The sequence below is a fragment of the Dermacentor variabilis genome, chromosome 3, assembly GCF_050947875.1.
Source record: "Dermacentor variabilis isolate Ectoservices chromosome 3, ASM5094787v1, whole genome shotgun sequence".
In the NCBI taxonomy this organism is placed as follows: Eukaryota; Metazoa; Arthropoda; class Arachnida; order Ixodida; family Ixodidae; genus Dermacentor; species Dermacentor variabilis.
This window is the reverse complement of record NC_134570.1, coordinates 107,837,099-107,844,842: the sequence shown is the minus strand read 5'-3', so window position 1 is coordinate 107,844,842 and position 7,744 is coordinate 107,837,099.

Genomic DNA, 7,744 nt, shown 5'->3' with positions numbered 1-7,744 from the left:
TTGTGCTACTTCATGTATGATATGGGTAAGACCATCCCTGTGCTTGTGAATAACTGACATTCTTTCAAACCAAGGAGTGCAGCCACACATGCTAGTATGATGTGCCAAAAAAACTTTCTCTGCCATTGCGCACATTATATGCATGTTCGCACAACCTCTCACGAAGGCATCTGGCAGTCTGCCCCATATGACAAGCGCCGCATGAAAGAGAAATTTCGTACACAACATTTTATGTGGATTCAACATGCCAAATCTTGCGCTTGACCTTGCAGATGCCTTTCTGACTGCCCTATCAGAAAAAGAGCTAAAGTTATTCTGGAAGTCACGTGAACGGCCTGTATTTGTGATGCAATCATATTTTTTTTGTATCTCGATTTCCAGCATAGTTCATTTTTTGGCCACTCGTCTGCTTTTCTTGTTCTATCTTCAGAAGTTAATGTTTTTCAGATAGCTCTTTCACTTGCTTGTGTAAATTCGGCACATTGAATAATAACCTCTCTGTTGACAGTCGGCACTTCTGTCTATGTACCGTTTACCTTTGTGGTGTACACTACCTATAAGAACTGTAACCAGCAGCTAAAGAAGCTTTATTCAACGCGCCATTCTAGCGCCCTCGCCCACTCATTAACCCAAGATTCATGGCAAGGAAACCACGGAGGATATTGCTCCATTGAAGCATGACATAAATTATGACTGAGTGTTAACCTTCCTGTAGCTTTCATGACTGTTTTTTGTGAAGGAAAAGGAATGAAAGTAGAAGAAATGCTGCTGGTGGTAACCGAACTCGCAAATTTGACATGACGCATGCAGCACTGTACGAATTCATCTAGCCACAACTGTCTTTCCATCCAATTCAGTTGGTATTTGTATACCCGCATAAAATGTAGCGCTGCTAGTGTCAGGGTTCATGTTGTTCGCCAGAATAAAGAAAACGGGCTCAGGGCTGCAATGTCGACATTGCCATTGAATATTTAAATTTCGAGGTTATGAGTGAACTGTAATTCAGAACTAGTCAACGATGTATCAGTGATAAAAAAATTTCGAACCAACAATGCCATATACACTGCTAAACACTTAAAAAGGCACTGCACAATTTGGACATTGTTCACTGCCCCAATGCAAAGCTTTAGGAAAACAATTTTTTTCCCCTTGGTTATCGAGCGTTTTCAAGGGGAACTACGCAGCAACTAAGTTATAATCATGAATTAGACAACAAAAACTTGTTTTGATTATAGACACCTTCCACTTGCCTTAGTGACATAACCGCATGAGAATGGAGCGTAATACGCTAATTAACATTGTGCTTACCATTCATATTGCAATACAAGGTTGGGAAAAGTGCACGACTGAACATAATTGAGACATTACTGTGGAATGAATTCTCATTAAGTACATTCTATCCCAACTTTATTTACATCTGCCATAGGTTGGCAAACTGATGCATGAGTCGACTCACTCAGACTGATCTCGAAAGTGAGTCTCAGTGAGTCCGACTGAGTTGAATTTCTGTAGGTCTTAGCCCGAATGAACCCGGCTGAATAGAATTTTGGTGAGTGTGAGTTCTCATTATTTTGCTGACCAATGCATCCAGGTAATTGTTGTGACTTACATTGTCTGAGATGACGAATTGTAGGCAATCCATTCAATTTTCTTTTGAAGATTGTCAGGCATGCCTCCTGCTGTAATATTTCAGAGGTGTGCAGCAACGTCAATGGGCATCGGAGGCAGTGTCTACGTTGACTTCCTTGTACTCCTTTGTACTCTTTCCATTCCTTGTACTCTCCTTTGACTGCATTCTCCGCATGTCGAACTGCACTACCAGACAGCCTTAAAAAGAGAAGTATTCATTGAAATCAACAACAAAATCCAGTGCTAGAAAAACATAAGATGTGGTATCACAGACTATCACTCCATATGCTCAAATTTACCTACTATATAGTTAGTGACGAGCTAAGAATACAGGAAGGGCTCTTGATAAATATGGGCACATTTGCCATAGCAAATGGAGCCCGTTGCTTTTCAAGGATAATGATGTACGAACAGCAAAAATCACTGACTGAGACAACTGACTCGTTACAGCATGAATGGGCTGTCAAAACGAAATTTAAAGAGGAATTTTATCACCCCCTATACAGATACCTCCTTACTAACACACCATGATCCCTCTCCCCCTTTTCGCATTGGTACCATGCACAAGGAAGGCGCATTATTGGTCCCTTCACAGACATTGGTACCATGAGCAAGAAGCTCCCCCACCAAGGTGAAATAAGCAACCATAGTGACGCACCTGCAAACATTCCTTCTGAGGAAAACTTATTGCTAGCTAAATTGTCTACACAGGTATTGCTTTGTGAAGGACAAATACTGGGCCATAAAGTGCCAAGACCAGACTAGCATTGTCTTGGGACCAGAAACGGAGAACAAAAGCAGGTCATATGAAGGCCAAGGATGATTTGATAGAACAAAAACATACTAGAACATTCTGGTTCTCAAATACACAAACTAGACCGCTTGTGTTTATCCAAACATTATTAACTCCCTATCACATTTCTGGTGGCTAATGAATTAATATTTCAATGAACGCATTTTTTCTGATAACTTCTTGGTGCCTTTGCTTATAAGCTTTTTTGGTGAAACATGGCTATTATTTCAAACAGGAAGTCAAATTTTCCCTCAGCATTACATAAATCTGAGCTACTGAGATAGATACAAATGTCAAGGTCGGATAAGACTTTGAAGGATGATACGGAAGGATTGAGGAGTCGCAAACATGATTGTGCTTCTTAAGCTCTTCATATATCATCAGTTATATTTGGGCTGTCTAGACTGCACAAAATTAAAAAAAATATTTTGCAGCTTTTTGTTTTTATGTTTTCATAAATACACCTCATTTGTCATATCTATTAGTAGCAGAGCATTCCAATATTTAACAAGGACAGTGGTATGCTATAAAAGTGGAACTAGGACTATATAGATACATAAAAATATTAGGGGGAAAAAACGTTTTATTTTTACATAGTGGAATTGCCCCTATGGCATGCATTTATTTGTTTACTAAATTCCCATGAGCTTATTCCCCAAAGTTAAGATACAACCAGGGGCAGAAAAAAGCTTTAGGACAGGAATGAGTGTCCCTTGCTACTACTTTACTGAAAGCAAACAGGTTCATATTTATAGGTGAAGGTGGCCATGTGCGCACATACGTTTGCACGCAATACTCAAACAAGCTTGCCCATTATTATTCAGTCATACAGTGCAGAAACTGTCATTCAATTCAGTTCAAGCCACAGATGTATCACTGACATAGACGTCACATTTCATGTTGATGAAACAGGCCTCCATTAATTCCCATGCAGACAATCTTTGCGTTTACCAAGAATGCGGATGTGGAAAAGATATGGCTCACACGTGCAGTAATTGCAGTGCATAGGCAAATGTGCATTAATCTTATTCCTGGCAGACAGCTCATGTTCCCTTGCCAAATCGTTGGTGCAACAGCCTGTCTGGCTGATATGCACCTTGCCGCAATTAAGTGGAATTTCGTACACCATACCGACCACGCAAGTCACATATGGCCTTGTATGATTTTTACCACAAAGGGTCAGCTTCTGTGGGTCTGAGATGCGTGGGCACAGGCCAGTAAGCTTCCATGGAGCCAAGAAAATAATAGGTACTTTGTACCTGCTGGCCACTTTCTTTAAATCGTGGGCCACTTCATGCATGTATGGAACAACATGCAGCCTTTTCTCCACTAGTGGCTTGGCAAGGGGCATCCAAGCGTTTTTTGGCTGTGACGCTCGCCTCCTTAAATCATGGGTTTGCGGAACTGCAATATTTCTATCTGAGCTATTAATGAGCCAATTTGAAAATTTTTGCAGTAGAATGCTCCCAAGAGGGCACCTAACAACTTCCAGCGTATGATTAAATTAGCTATGTGGCCTGGTGAGGGGCTCTTTAAAGTACTGCTAATAGCGATATTATAGCTTTCCAGCATACGACAGGTTTTAATGTTATACAGCGTTAATGCATGAGTACAGATTAAATAAGATCGGGTGCATACGGCTTTTTTGGTGCCTATGATGCTTCGGCGTGGCTTGGAGAGACAACCAAGTTAATCAATGCTCCATCACACACCGTCATGCTTTCACTCATGTCGACGTAGCACTGGAACCGGTCGTTGGAAGATCTGAAAGCACACCCAGATGGTTTATCAATAGTTTTGCACATTAGAAGTGAAGCTGTGGGCACTGAACAGGCACTGATTAATTAAACAGCCTTTTTTTATGGTTGCTGTACTGTCCCAAACAGGTTTGTTATTTAGAGCCATCACAGCACAGCACAGCACTAATCCTGCTGCCCATAGGTGAGCTAAGTACAGGACGCATTAAGCTAACAAGGCTAAGCTTATTTATGCAATGTCAGCAACCACCAGTGTATAAGAACAGATGCTTTCACAAAGATAGAACCATATTGCTGATTGCCCAAGGTTTTCATAGTCCTATTGCTGAAAATGCCAGCAATTTTTTTTTCCTCAGTTGGTTCAATTTAACTTCATTGCTGTGTGAATGTTGCAGCGCACAAATGACGACAAAGATTGAACAGGCAAACAACAAGTCCGTTTTCGTCGCCTTGCCTGTTTTATTAGTTAAATGCTGAAGAAATTTGCAGAATATGGCATAATGCGACCAGTTATGCTAACTAAAGCACCATTACATTGACTGAAGCTGTTACTACTCCCTCTCCTACCAGATAGGGAAGCGATTGCACACCTTACCCCAATGTCAGTAGTAAACCAACTGCAGAAGTTTTCAGAAGATGGAAGTCCTGAAAAGGCTAGTTTCCTTGCGGCTTCTCGACACGGCAATAATTATAGTTGAGCAACGTTGTGTTCGTACGGGCAAGTATGCGCTACACTTCTCAATTTAAGGTCAAGTGCATTGGCTGCGACGAAACAAAAATATTAGTAGTTGGCAGCACAGTGAAGTGACACAGAGCAATTTCCTAAGACTCGATCTGTCAGTTCAAAGCGCGGCAACCGAAGTTATTAATCGTGCTCGACATTTCCGCTACGCATACTGTTGCTACTTTGCCCATATTTATTTATTTGTTTATTTATCATACCCTCAAGGTACGGTTGTACATTGCAGAGGGGAGGGGCAAAGTAAATACAGAGGCAAATCACAAAATAAGGAAGGAAGGCAAACAACATTGCAAAAAACATTGTATACAAAATAACATAAAATGAACCAAACAATGACCAAATCCTCTTTGCGCTCCATAACGCGCAGTACATTTACGCTCACCTGTATTAGAAGATCGTTGCCTGTCATCAGGTACACGAACCCTCCCGTCCGAAGGCTTTCGTGGAGGTCGGCGAGTTTCCGGGCGCCTGTGAGCTTCACGATTTTCTTTGATGGCTCCTGCGAAACGAGGCAAGCCGCTTCTTCCGCACCAGCCGGCGAGCGTTCAGTTGAAGCCGGATCGGACGACATACTGCCACCGTTGTCAGATTTCACAGGCGCAACGCAAGCAAGAGGCAAACCGCTCCTTCCGCACCAGTTGGCGAGCGTTCAGTTGAAGGCAGATCGGACGCCATACTGCCACCGCTGTCGGATTTCACAGGCGCAACGCAAACAAGAGGCAAACCGCTCCTTCCGCATCAGTCGGCGAGAGTTCAGTTGAAGGCGGATCGGACGACATGCTGCCGCCGCTGTCAGATTTCACAGGCACAACGCAAGCAAGAGAGGAATGCCACTCGCGTTTAGATACTCGTTCACCGCCGTAGATAGCAAGGTGCCGTCAGAGCCATAGCCGTGCTTCTCATAGTTGCGAATCCAAAGTCGAAGTAAATACGAAAGCCGTAAGTCATGTGCTGGATCCTGAATATTTCGCTGCGCGCGTTCGCAAAACAGTTTTCGCTCACCGCTGCACTATCCTTGCTCAAATTTGGCAGAATGACCACATTTTGGTGCCTACTTCGTTTAGTATAACACTTAGCACAGTTAATTGCCTGATCTTTGTTTTAATGCAAACTTACCGGCGCTCATGAAAATGTGAGCTGCTGCCGCGACGGTGTACGCATAAACTTGTAGCGCCGCCTGTCGTCAGCTGCAGAAAGCAGCATATCAGTGAGCGCTGCCGCGTGTTGCCTGCTCCTGGAACAGGTGACCGTCCTCCGTTAGACGTTGCTTTTTAAAGCTGACGGCAGGCGGCGAAACTGGTTTATGCTTGCGCCGTTACGGCAGCTGTTTGCAGCCTCAAGGGCACAGGCAAATTTGCGTTTTTTTTCTTACAAGCAAGGCACTTAACTGTGCCAAGTGTAAAGTCGACGCCAAAATGCGATCGCTCTACAAAATTTGAGCAAGAACAGAGCAGCCGTTTGCACGTTTTTTGCACAGGGGTTTGCAGAACAGTGGACAAAGTTTGCACATTCCATTGTGGCCGCAATGATGGTACAAGCAGACCACAACGTTTTTAGATTCTAAATCTAAAGCGTTGACAGACCACCAAGCCCCACAGAAGCCTTCGTACGAGGCAATACCCCTCTAAAGGACGCTGCTTCACAGAAGTGGTGCCTTTTCGGACTGTTACCTCAGATTTTCGCTTCTAAAATTATAGAGGGAAACGAAGGCTGGGAGGTTTACCTCCTATTCAGGGAAGTTGTAGGCATGCTTTTGTATGATGAGCTTCCCTCAGAGTCTCTTGTTTATATGGAGGTGAAAATTCAAGAATTTCTCCGTTCATTCGTTACCCGCTACCCAGAAGCCCGCATAATCCCTAAATTGCATTACCTTGTGCACTACCCACGCATGATCTCTTTTCGGACCACTCAAACAAATCTGGCGTATGAGGTTCAAGGCATCAAAGATGAAAAACTTCAAAAACATATGTAAAACACTTGCAGAGCTTCACCAACTTTCTCAAAGCTATGAATTCCGTGAGATTGTCTTCAACCAACGCCACACCATGTCAGGCCTGAAACCTGTGCGAAGATCTGTTTCACATACGTGCATTGAGGAGCGCCTGCCTGCAGGTAACGTATGGCAGGCGAAGTCAGTCACTATGCCGTAAATGGCATACCATGTGGAAGATGTGCTTTTAATGACCAACGGAGACGAAATTGACTTATGGGGTTTTACGTGCCAAAATCACTTTCCGATTATGAGGCACTTGTAGTGGAGGACTCTGGAAATTTCGACCACTTGGGGTTCTTTAATGTGCACCTAAATCTAAGTACGCGGGTGTTTTCGCATTTCGCCGCCATCGAAATGCGGCAGCCGTGGCCGGGATTCGATCCCGCGACCTCGTGCTCAGCAGCCCAATTCCATAGCCGCTGAGCAACCACGACGGGTAAGGCAGACGACCCACAATTTGGACAGATTGCAGGTATTTTTGCGGCTCAGGATGAGGTTCTGTTCTTGTTAGACAAGATGGGACTTGTTGAATTCAGGAGACATCGATAAGCACGTAAGGTATCTAAACGCAATGTAGTCTGTGCGGCGCAGCCAGAAGATGAGGTATTACCAGAGTTCCTCGATCTTTATCTGGCAGGGAAAGAGGTACCCAGATGTGAATTAGTGGTTTCATTAAAAATTGTAATATTTGCTTAGCTTTATGTTATGAACTCTAAGTGTGTGTACTTCACAGTTTGTGTTCTGTTGACGTTGTGTGTATATTCGTGTTGTATTTTTTTCTTGTTTTTTCCATTCTGTGCATGGGCAATCAATATTCATGCACTCCCCCC